Below are 12,345 nucleotides of genomic sequence, written 5' to 3'. Positions count from 1 at the left end.
GGAAAACCAATATCTGCTGGGCTCCCCCAGGAGAGCAAAGCTGGCTGGCAGGTGCTTGGGAAAGCACACCGCTTCTGCTGCCGTGCTGGCGTAAAACCTCCTGGGAGTGCTTGGCTGCCTCCAGCTGCCTGCCAAAGAGGCGGTGGTGGTGGCGGTGGTGCCAGTGGTGGTACTCAAGGTACCACAGCAGGATCCTTGTGGCCCCGCTATGTGCACGCAGGTCCGTGTGTATCCGCACGCCCTCAGCACCCTCCTCTCTGCACACACTCATCCACAATACATACAGGGTGATCGGTATGTGATAAATTGCAAAGCTGCATACTAAATTAGGTTTTTATGCCTTCCAGACATAGTCACCTGCATTTTCTGTCCCTCTCATACCCTTCTTTGTTGACTTTGCTCTCCTTATTCCCAAGCACAAACCAGCTAAAACTAGTTGCCATTAATTTTTTTTCTTTTTTTTCATTTGTCCCGCCAGGTAAAAATTCCCTTCTGCCCTACCAAATCCCTGATTCTGCAGATGGTTAAAGGTCTGCTGTGCTTTATGTCCTCAGCTAGCCCAAGAGGTAACCAGTACCATCACCACCACATCTCCTGCCACCAGCCAACACCCAGCTCCTGGCTGTAACAGGCATTAAATTGGGAATCCTGTGCCAAAAGCTACTGAAACTTGCCCAGGGGTGTTGGGCTAATTCCTCTTCTGACTTCTCCGGGACTGCAAAAGCCAAGGCTTAACACATGGCTTGCTTGGGACCAGCTTGAAGTTTTTCCGTGTGGTAAATGAAGGGTGGAGAGGTTTCCACCAAGTGAGGGAGGAATTCTAGCTTTCCTGCAGGATGCTTGCTTGTCATCCTGGAAATTCCTGAGCTTTCTTATAACATAAAATTATGACAATGTGATATGCGGTGAAAGGTTTTAAAGTGGAAAAAACACCCTATTCATGTGGTTGAGTTGCACTCTCGGTTTTGCTACAGGTACTGTACAGAGTTGAAGTCGGTAAGGCTACCAACATGAAGAAAGTGTTGCTGGTGTTTACAGAGCCCCAGGTCATCTGGCTTTAGAGGCAGGAGGCTGGAGTGCCAATAACGTTATTAAAAACTCTCTGCAATTGTTCCAAAATATTTCTTTAATAAAAGGTAGCATATACAGAATAGCCTGTGTTGGGGCAGAGTATAAAGGTTTTGCTGGCACTTGTTTGGGGAAGGATGCATTAACCAATGTCTTATGACCCAAAGCATGATTGAAAAAAATTATACCACACAGAAAGTATTTCGTGAAAACACAGCCGTACTGGAAGCCTGCATGCACTGCAAGCCTGTCTGACAATACACAGCACTTAAACAGCCTTATTCTCCCATCACAAACACTTCCACAAAATCACAGGCATCCGACACTTAAGATTTAAGGTAAATTTCAAGCAGTTTTATACCACAGTTGTCAAACTTGTCTTTCTTTCATTCTTCTAGCAGTGGGACTGGTGTATGGGGTCCCACTAGAGCTGTTATCTGTGTGTCGTGTCTCCAAAGTTCAAATCAGTACATTCAGACAGAAAGAGACCATAAACAAGCATTTTGTGATTCTGTGATTCTATGATTTTGAAATACTTGAATTATATATATATGTATAATTGAGTTCAGTGCAGAAAAGCCAGTACAAAATTCATTCGCATGAGGGGGACTCTCTTCCTGAATCACTTCTGAAAATGAGACTTGGGCTGCTCAGGCTCTAAGCAATTTACATTTTTCTCATCTAATCTAAAACCCTGTAAAATTATCAAAACAATCCTCTGACCTGTACTTAGTATATTATACACCCATGATACAGAATTTAAAAAAACTGGCCTTTTTTCTACAGAAAAATAGATATGTAAGTATGTAAGCATACATATGCGTGGTAAGTATATAGATAATATACCATATGTATCTATGAGAGAGAAGTGTTGAGCTCTGCAACACATATACTAATGTACTATGCTGTATGTGCCTACTTTCTGTCATGGGTGTCGCAGTAACTTGTGATTGTACATTAAACATCAATGCTACATGCATTGAATATACTTTGTACACATACCATGGGTATTTATTAAAAGCTGAAATAATCGCTGTGGATAGAAAGTGGGGCCCTCCCTGCCCCTCGCTCCATGTTGCACAGAAAGGATCCCCAGGCAGACAAGGAGAGGGCTGTGAGCAGCTTTTGCCAGCCTCGGAGAAGACCTGTTTTCCTGGGGGAAAGGAGCATGTTGCTGAACTGTCCTCTTGAATTACTCCCTCTCTTCTGGATTTTTCATGCCTGTGTGCAGCAGAAGGTAGATCCTCCTTGGAACAGGACCTGGCTGTTGCTTGGATTTTGTGCCTCCTCAGGAGCCCTTTCCTCACCTCTCCTGCTGCCGCATTTCAGAGTCCTAAAAAAAAAAAAAAAAAAAAGTGATTAGATTTGTGCTTTCCAGGTGTATCTGTTCCTCATCTGACTTACCAAAGCTTGTCTAGGCAAGAGGCAGCCAAGATCCTCTGAGCAAAGCCCCTTGCAAACAGGGAGCACTCAGCAGCAGCAGACTGCAGTTTTGCTGTGCTGCTTTGGTCTCCAAGCCCCTCGCCCCCCCAACATGCATGCAGCCACCCTCCTGATCCGATGGACACACTTGCCATAAAACAAAACACAGGGAAGGTGACTGCTTGTTACCTCTTGTGTGACTCTTCCAGACCTGGTCTCATGATTTTTGCAGCACCCAGCAGCCCTAATTTCCAGCAACTTGGCCGAAAGTGTAGACCTCACCACCTGTTTGTGATTTTTTCTTGTTTCTAGGTGGTGCTTTTATGCTCTGCACGCACAGGTGGGATCACTCGAGGGGGCTGGGCACACAGTGTGGTCAGGGTGTTGGTGCAGGGGGTCCTTGTACAGGCACCTGGGTGCTGTGTTCAAAGGCCCCTGTCCCCGTGTAGCAGATTTGCCGTTTATAGAAACAGAGTGAAAAAGCTCAAGCTCTCTCCTCAGGCTTCTCCGAATTCCCATGTATCGCTCACATGATGTGCAAAGATCATCTGCTATCCAGAGACCCCTGATGGAAGTTTCTACTATCTGCAACACCTAGACACAGATGCAGGGAGTAGGAGCAGGCTGAACACCCTCCGCGCCTCTGCCTTGTGCAGCGTGAGACAGGGCTGGTGGAAATGGCAGACAGCACCGGCTTAGGCTGAAGCTCCCACACTGTAACCTCTTAGCCTAGAAGAGGTACCAGGCTAGCTTGTTCTTGTCTTATTTCAGCTCAAAACTATCAGTGTCTTGACAGGAAAAATGTGTGTGTGTCTGTGTGTGTGTGTGCGCGCGTACATAGTTCCCTTTAATTTGTCCTATGAGATTTCTCCTCTGGGAACGCGAGGGAGTCCGTAATGGATCCCCTTCATTGCAGTGGTCAGTACTGATGGTCTGTCACAGTTGGAGAAAAATGCATGTATGCAGAGTAATTTTAAATGAATGTATTTTACCATGTCGGTGCTGAAAACTGCCTCAGAAGCTGTTACGATCCATCATGACAATGAGCACTTATGGACTTTTAAATCCACAAATTAGATGTTGTGTGCAGGAACTAGAGGCAATTGCATTCAGTTTGGTATGTGGAGCCTCAGTCACACAAATCCAGCTTCAGCACACGCCTTCCCATACACTAAACCCCTGCATCTGCTTGTTTAGGTATTTATTTATTTACAGGTGGGGGTGAAGTTATTAAAACTGTATATATAAATAAAATGAAATTCTGAAAGAGAGATAAAGACAGAATATTCTTATTTTTTCCCCAAAAAAAACTCTCTGTGAACTTTGATCTGTAAGAAGATTAAGCATCCTCAGTACCTTAGTTTTAAATTAGCAGAGATCACAGATGAACATGTACACACACCCAGAGTCACATGTTCAAACTTCTCTACACTAAGAAAACCCAGAAAAAAAATTCCTGCACTGACAGTTGCACAAAATTTCATTTTTAAAAAACCCATCTGGACGGGAACCTCACAGCTTAAATATCTGCAGAGTTAGCAAATTTTTATGGCTATCCTAAGTATCTGCAAAATTGATTTAACTGCAAACACCTACAAACATTTAAGGGTAAAAGATTTAAAATTACACCATAGAAGAAAACGTCAGACAGTATTTTTGCAAGGGTTTATATAGGACGCTAAACTCCTGGGTCTGTCACGTTGTCTCCTGCCAGCCACGCCTGTGCAATGCAGTGGAGGATATTACTGTGAGTACAGCACTGAACCTTTTCTGGGCCTAAAAAATTAATCAGTACCTCTCATTACTTACCACTTCACAGATAACAGTGTAATGTTTTCCTTCTCAGAACAGGAATGTAAGGTGGGAAGCGGGGCAAATTCGTTGAACCTCCACTAGAAAAAAGCAATGAGCATGTTTCCCGCTGTCTTCCTGAGAAGCTTGGTGTAATCGTGCAATGAAACAGAAGCTGTGAAACTTTGCCACTGCCTAAAAACTAGAAAAAGAGGGGAAAGCACTGCTCAGTTAACTCCCCAAATCTTTGACAAGGGTGTGCTTGCTTCATCCCTGCTTCCTGAGAGACCCCTGGTTTTACTGGCAGTTCCTCCAAAAAAGGGTAAGACTTTGGGTCTTGAGAGCGCTGTCACTTGTGAGGGAATTGGAGCAGCCTCAGACGACAAAAAATGCAAGATTTTCTGCATGGTGTTGGCCATGGGAAACTCCTGAGCGTGGTGGGAGGAAAGTCTGTGACAGAGGGAAGAGGAGCAGAGAGGAGGCATGCCAGGAACCAGGGGAACTTGGAAGCAAGTCAATGATAGCTGGTTTCAAAACTATCTAGGAAATGATGTTGAAACTATAACTTAGCAGCACATGCTGAAATGGATGCTGTGCTCAGGGCTGATCCTGGGCTTCAAAACAGACAAAAGAAAGCTTGATTGAAAAATTGGGACACCAGTTTTGAGAAGAAATGTATAATAGGAAACGTGGGCAAGGTAAATGAAATGCTACCTAGTAGATATTTTCTGCTGTATAAATTAAGGAGCTACTAAAGGAAATAGTTTATTACACAACATATAATTAATGTGTGGGACCTTAAGCCACAGATACCACTGAGGCTAGAAAAAGAGGATTTAAAAATGGGCTAGCATTTATATGGATGGCATGAATATAGACAACCACAGCACATTAGCTAGAATAAAAACCAGATCACATTCCAACACAAGGGCACTAGTCATACAAAGAACCTGACTAAAAATTGCATTGTGTCCATGTCTTGTGGTTGCAGAGGCCTCTGAGGAGGCACTGGGGGCCACTGCCTCTGACAGCAACACGACGGCTGGGCAGGCTGGCACGGAGGCTCTCCTTAGATGAGCACATCCACATGAGCTCATGCCTCTGGCTGACTCATTGGCAGCTCCCTGATCTGCTGTAAGGCACTGACCTTGAAGTGACCTGCCCTTCCACCTCCTCACTAGGCACCTGAAAGGCTCTTGACAAGCACTTATGGTCGAGGGCATTGGAGGGGGCTGAGGGACCACAGGATGCTGAACTGAGGCCTTGGGACAGAAAAGAGAAGGCCAGAAGGTCATGGCCATGCCAGTAGTCAGTCATGTACACCCATACCGTTTTTCTAACTCAGTAATGAGAGTTAGGAGACAAACTTCCCTTAAGAGCAATTAACACTGTAATTCTCTACAATGCAATTTCTTACCTCCTTGTCTACCATATACAGTGCTGGCCACAATTTCAGGCAGTGTGCAAGACTACCAGCAGCTTCCATTTTTTTTTTCTTTTCACTACAAACACGCGTGAGAAATATCACAGCTTGGTGACATCGCTTTGCTGCTTTTCCTCCTCTGCTTCTTGTACACAGTCTGTTAACGCTGTCTAGCTGGACTTTGTCTTGCTGAGCTACTGCAGCCTTAAATGTTTTTTGCTATACAGGCAACAAATAAGTATCAAGTGCTGTACAAATAACAATAAATATTAAATCTACCAGACCATACTTTTGGAAACCTCAGCAAAATGGCTCAGAGGTGGAATGTCTCTGCCATGTGGGTGGCTTGCTCTTGAAATTCAGTGCATGGATGAACAACAAAGGAATTTGTATGGACAAGAAATGCACTCCAGAACATCACTGCAAGAGACCTTCCAAAACAGATTAAAACATTAGTTTTGTAATGTACCTATAGCATAAAAGTTATATCAACATGCACCCTGGTACCAAAATAAGTTCCCTGGGGACACCTCTGAATGTGAGTGTCTAAGCTTTGAGCTGAAGCGCAGTGGGGAGACCCTTATGTGTGCAGCAGGTAAAGTACTGGTGGAGCCGAGAGTGGCACAGCTCTGTCAGCAAGGCACAGCGCTTGAGCCAGGCTGAGAGGGGCAACTGAGTTGCCCAAGCACAGCGCTGCGCTGACCTAACTGTGCTGCTCCTGGTTTCATCCCTGGATCTTCAGCACACCAGCAGCTGCAAGACGTGGCCAGCCAAGCTGAGCCCTGGCATCAGCAGGGGACAGCCACCACAACCGATGATCCAGCACATAACAAAACCAGGACTCCAACACCTACCTTGCACAGTGGTGTTGCATATATTCCCTTTCGCATTTCCCCACTGTCTCCCTGGTCTTGTATAATTTGATGGCTTCTCTGTGCAGTAACTCACCTTAACTGAGGAGTGGGAAGATGTTCCCCTCCAAGGTGCCCCGAGCACCTTGTGATTAAGATACTCTCTTGGCTAGCCAGGAATTCCCACCCAGGTCCCTTATGCCTCTGCTGGGTGTCTGAACCCTTAGGCTGTGGGCTGCAGCTGATGATGACCCTGCACAGCGCAATGCCAAGATGCCCTGGTGACATCTTCAGAGAGTAGTTATAACATCAGGGCTAATTGTCCAGGTGGAGCACCACCTTAACACACCTCTAGCACCCATTCAGCAGTGTCCCTGTGCTGGTTTACATTACAGCATGCCTTTCCCTGACTGCTTGCTCTCACTCACTCTCTCTCAACACCCCAAAAAGATGCTGGCTAAGAACCCCAGCAGCTGGAGCTGCCTGACCACATACCAGAGGTGGTACCTACGCTCCATCTGCATTTGTATGGGTTTGCTTACACAGCTCTCAATACTTCACGAGAGTTTCTGTGAATTATATCTCCTCCCACAGCATTAGGACAGGGAGATTGGGACTGGACTACGCAGAGCAAACGCATGTCTCCATTCCCAGGCCCAACCCTACAGCAAAACTACATACAGGTCACTGTCACCGATACATTAAAGCCCCAAAGATGGACTTACTGAAGAGTTTTAAATAGTGCTTCAAGACTAATGGATAGCTTCACAGAGTGAAATGTGCCAGCCTGGAGTAGATCCTCAGCATATAAAGAATCAATGACTGTAAACTAGGAGTGAAAATTGGAAGAGGCAAAGCACAGTGCAGAACTGAAAAGAAATCACTGAGCAACTAATGTGATAGGGGACGAATTGAAATGGAGAAACGCATCCTATTTCTGCACCCAAAACAGGTGGAAATGTGATGAGAAGATTTTATTTAAAAAAAAATAATATTTAAAAGTAGTAAAAGGATTTCCATTTAAAAAATGTTGAGAAAAACCTTCACACTGCTATGGGAGAAAAGAAAAAGGTGGCCTATCATCATACTGCAAGGGAGCTTGCCTCCAAATCTGAAACACGTCATGATGATAAATGGAAAGAAGTTAAAACTCCAAATGCTATGACTATCCTCAGTTCTGTTCTGGACAGATGTTTGATGTATTGTATCTCTCTGTGACAGAGACCTGAGGGTTTTGAGGTCTTTTTTTTTTATTATTATTTAATATTTTAGCAAAACTTGTATAGCTTGTCATGCCAGCAAGGTATTTTTTAATTAAAATGAAATGTACGTATGTGGGGTGAGCCAGAGTTTATGAGGAGCTTCTTCAGGGGGAAAATGAATCAGTCCAGGATTTTCAAGAAGGATTCAAGGCTAAGCTCAAGCTTACTAACTTGGGAGGAATGTAAATTAGAGTGTACTTACCAGATGGGAGTCAGGTTCTCCAGCCATGGAGGGCGTCTGCCGTCGTGGCTCTGCACAGCAGGCAAAGCAGGCATCTTCCAGCGATGGGGGCAATACGAACAGGAGGTGCAGTCGGTAACATTTACCATAGTGCAGCCAGAGCCTGGTGGCTGTTAAAAGGCAGCCTTGTGGGTACATTGAGGAGGGACCTGAGTAAGCGCCATGGAGCTAGCAGCTGCTGAGTGTGTTTCTCAGGGAAGGAGAAGGGCCAGACTACACATTTGCCTGTGGCAGACTGGAAAAGTGCTGCTCAGCTCCCCTCGGAGAGGCTGTAGTGGTGGCTAGTGACTGGCTGACCCACAAAACTTCAGGCAGGTACTTTTCCCTTCACTTCATCTAAAAGATCATCTTGCTACCTGGATGCAAGCCCCTTGAACAAACTGTCCCCTTGTTCTGAAAATTTTCTGAAACCATAAAAAAAGGTGCATTTACCAGGCCTGATAAGCTATGTTTGCATGGCTTTCCTCTGCATTACAGAGGCTGATCATAAAAAGTAATATTAGTATTATATTATATTTTTTAGATACAGTGTATTTATTATTAAACTATAATAAATAATAATATTTATATTGAATAATAGTGTATTTTCCAGTGATCACAAAAAGGAGCCCTTCTTGCCATAATAAAGAACAACAGGAGGTGTTAAAGTTCAGCTTTCTAGCATCACCACTGCTACAATTTATCGGGACCAAAGTGGAAGTCTTTCCATTGCCCTAATTCTTGGACTTCTTCAGTGAATTCGTCTCTGAGGGGCGATCCTAATCACTGAGGAATCTGACATCTGAAATGGCATTACACCTAAGCGTAGGACTAGGATTAGAGGCTAATAAACAAGGGAGATGACCCTTTTTTAAAGGCAATTGTGTACAATCATGCACCAGGAAACAAAAGAAATGTAATTGATGGTAAGAGCAGAAGATGAGAGGCGTAAGTTTATTTCTTCTTACAACACTTACGTTAATGCTAAGGTTATATTTTATTTTCATATCACTCATATTAACTTCCTGAACATATAATGTGGTCTGTTTTTTTCTTATCCTGGTAGATGAATAGTGTTCCTGAGTTTTTTTATTAATTTCTGTGGTTTTTTATTTTTTCTTCTTCCATTGATTTCATAATATGATATACTTGTAATAAGTAGTTGTCTCTGAAACCTTTCTTGATAAACAATACATATGAATCATCATTTTTCAACCTTGTTCTGAACCATTTCAAAATTAATAGACTAATTAGTAACCTGGTAAATTATTACCATAACCATTTTAAAAAACCCAACCACTTTGGTGTGGCCAGAAATTGCTATTGAGATAATATCCATGACAGTCTTTTGCAACCCTCTGCCACAACCTGAGACATGAAAGCTTCTCTGCTATGTGCTGAAGCACGCTCTTGTGGTGGGACCCAGAGCGCCAAATATGAAACGGTGACTCACATACCCCAGGATCCTGCCATCCTCTCCTTGAATATTTCACATAGCTGGATCCCTAGTCATCCTGCCTAACTTGAGGCATCTGGCTGAGATCCGTGAAGAGGTGCAGGCAGAAGCCCTCGCCCTACCAAAGGTGCCTGGGGTGGCAAAACTCCTCCAAGAAGCATCCCAGTATAGGGATGCATCTGGCCTGAGCATTGTTACTCCAGCTTCTGCCTAGCTAAATTTCACTGGCTTTTTCTGCTCTTGCAGTGCTGGATATCCCCCTCCTGGTAGTATACAGATACCCAGCCCCTGTCCTGGCTTTTTCAGCAACACAGGTGTCTGCGTAAGTGCAGTGCCATGGAGGGATTTTTTAATACTGCCAAAGCAGAATGACAGCCACTGTGTGATGATCCTATATCCAGCTTCATCTTCAGTCTCTCCCCACTACCCAGGGTGTTAACCAGATTATATTTCTATCCATCTTGCGCAAGATGAATATTTCTAAACTGGCTATCCCAGTCTCACAGTCTGAAGCACTATCTGTGTCCACAGCATGCATATTTTTATTCAGTCTCCCATCCTTCAGGAGTGATTTTTCTTTACCTAAGCAGCAGCTTCTCCAGAGGTGCCCTTTCCTATTACACCTTCTCAAACACTCATGTTTAAATCTATGTGCAGGCAGGTGAGAAGTTCCCCCCAGATGGTGACATGCTTCTGCCCACTTAGGACTCCTCCATGTACTGCTTGGTGTTACAATTATTTGACACCACTCACCTTCTCTCTTAGCGTGGGGCTGAAACCCTCCCACCAGCACCATTGTGTTTCCACAGGCACAGCCGCATTGGTGGCACGATGAAATGCAAGCTCTGTCGCCAAGCTCTGTCGCCATCACCGTCAGCTGTCTGATAAAGTCCTTCACACTGGCGTGGTGAGCACAGGAAGCAGCTTCCCCCTCCTGTTGGTTTTGCTGCTGAAAGCCCAGCGTGTCTCAGTACTGGCATCCCATAAGATGCGCTAAGTCTTCCTGTGGAGTTTCATAGCTTGTGCCATTATTTTACCAGCTGACTTCTTGGTAGTAAATTGAGCAGGAAATTGCATTTTTTCCTGACTCCAATATATTTAATCCATTTAATCAGGCTGCAACTTTTTTTTTCCCCCAATATTTTCTGTGGGCTTTTACAAAAAAATTTCCACTGGTTGTCTCTACAAAATTTTTAAAATCATCCTTTCTCAATATGCCAACTGTTTTATCCTCATGTAACCTGCCTTCCTCTTTATATACCTAAAGTATTTCTGGTATTTAAACTGAAAACTCATACAGCTGAACTTTCCCTCCTTCCTTCCTTCCTTTCTTCCATCCATCCATCCATGGCAATCATCCATCCATCCATCCATGGCATCCATCTTTCCATCCTCTTTGCCAGGTAAGAAATCCCTTGCCACCAGATCAGCAGAGCAATCTCTGCCCCTTGGCCTATGCCTCTGGTGCTACTTTGGACACACCAGGGATGCTCACTTGTCCCCAGATGTTGCTCAAGCCTCCTGTAGCCATGTGTCTTATCAGCCAGCCCCATGTGATACTCCCAGGTGTGACGACCGTGGCACACTTATTGGCTAATACGTAGCTATTTATACACGTATGTATATATTCTGTAAGAGAAAATACTTTCTGTCACAAAATGAACACAAACGTGGTACATAGCTTCCATCAGTAGGTTCTGATGACTGAGGCAGTGGTGTCTCTTGCACTCCTGGCATTGACTCTGGCTAAACTTTCAGTGTTTTGTCTAGAGGCATGCAGGGGAGATGCTGTTTGTTTGATTAATGGGAAGGCTTTTGCTTCTGTGGAATAACGAGATTGACAGCACAGGTTTCAGATGTTCTGCTGGTAGGTACATTGCATGAGATAAAGATTTGGCAAATGAGGCCAGCCTTACTTTGGAGGGGGTCAGGACCTTGCTCTAGTGTATCAGCAGGTACAAAATGAGTTGATCACCTTGCACAGGAAAAAGAGAGGAAGCTGAGACACTGGAAGCAGCTGACCACCAGCCTGGAGTTGCTTGGGCTGTGGCAGAAGAAGAGGTGCTGGAAAGTTTCAGAGGAATTTACCTCAGCTATCTCTCTGAATGGAATAAATCTTTACCCTTCTAAGTGAGCCAGTCATCAAGCTCCAAAGCAAAAAGTATGCACTTCTTCAGCTCCCAGGGCTGATTTCCTCCTTTGGGTACCTGGAAATAAGGCTGTCTTGTCAGGATTTCTATCTTGAGTCCTTCCTTCTATACCACTTGAGGAAGAAATCCATCTTTAACACATTTTCCACAGCATAAGTTTAGCAACATTAACTCCCATTCTGGTTTTCCACAGGCTTACAAAAGATGACGCATATCCCCCTGGAAATGGATTACCAGGTCTATATGGGCATATCTGCATGTCTCCATGGAGTCAAAGACAAGTGACAAAGACATATTAAAGACAAAGACCGAGGTCTCTGATTCCAGTTTCCTCTATCCTGCGGAGCTTGTCAAGACCTGGAAATCTTCATGTGGGAAGCCATGAGAGAAAGCAAAAGCCAGAAAGAAAAGTTTATGTGGTGCAAAGCATTCTCCATGTTTCCTAGAAGGCACATGGTACTCACAACAGGACTGCCATGGAGCAGAAAACATTTGCAAACTCCCCCTGGGGACCTGTGTTGGATGTCTGTAGAGTCTGGAGGAAGGAGATAGGAAGACAGATGGGACTTATGATTTTTTTCTTTCAGCTTTCTCTGAATTAGAATGTGGACATTTCAAAGGGATTTACATGTAAATTTAATTCCTTCTCTTGATAGAAGGTAAACTGTGGCCTTGATAAAGGGTTTTTGCATGATGCCTGCT

The sequence above is a fragment of the Falco peregrinus genome, chromosome 4 (assembly GCF_023634155.1).
Source record: "Falco peregrinus isolate bFalPer1 chromosome 4, bFalPer1.pri, whole genome shotgun sequence".
Lineage (NCBI taxonomy): Eukaryota > Metazoa > Chordata > Aves > Falconiformes > Falconidae > Falco > Falco peregrinus.
Note: the sequence above shows the minus strand (reverse complement) of the source record.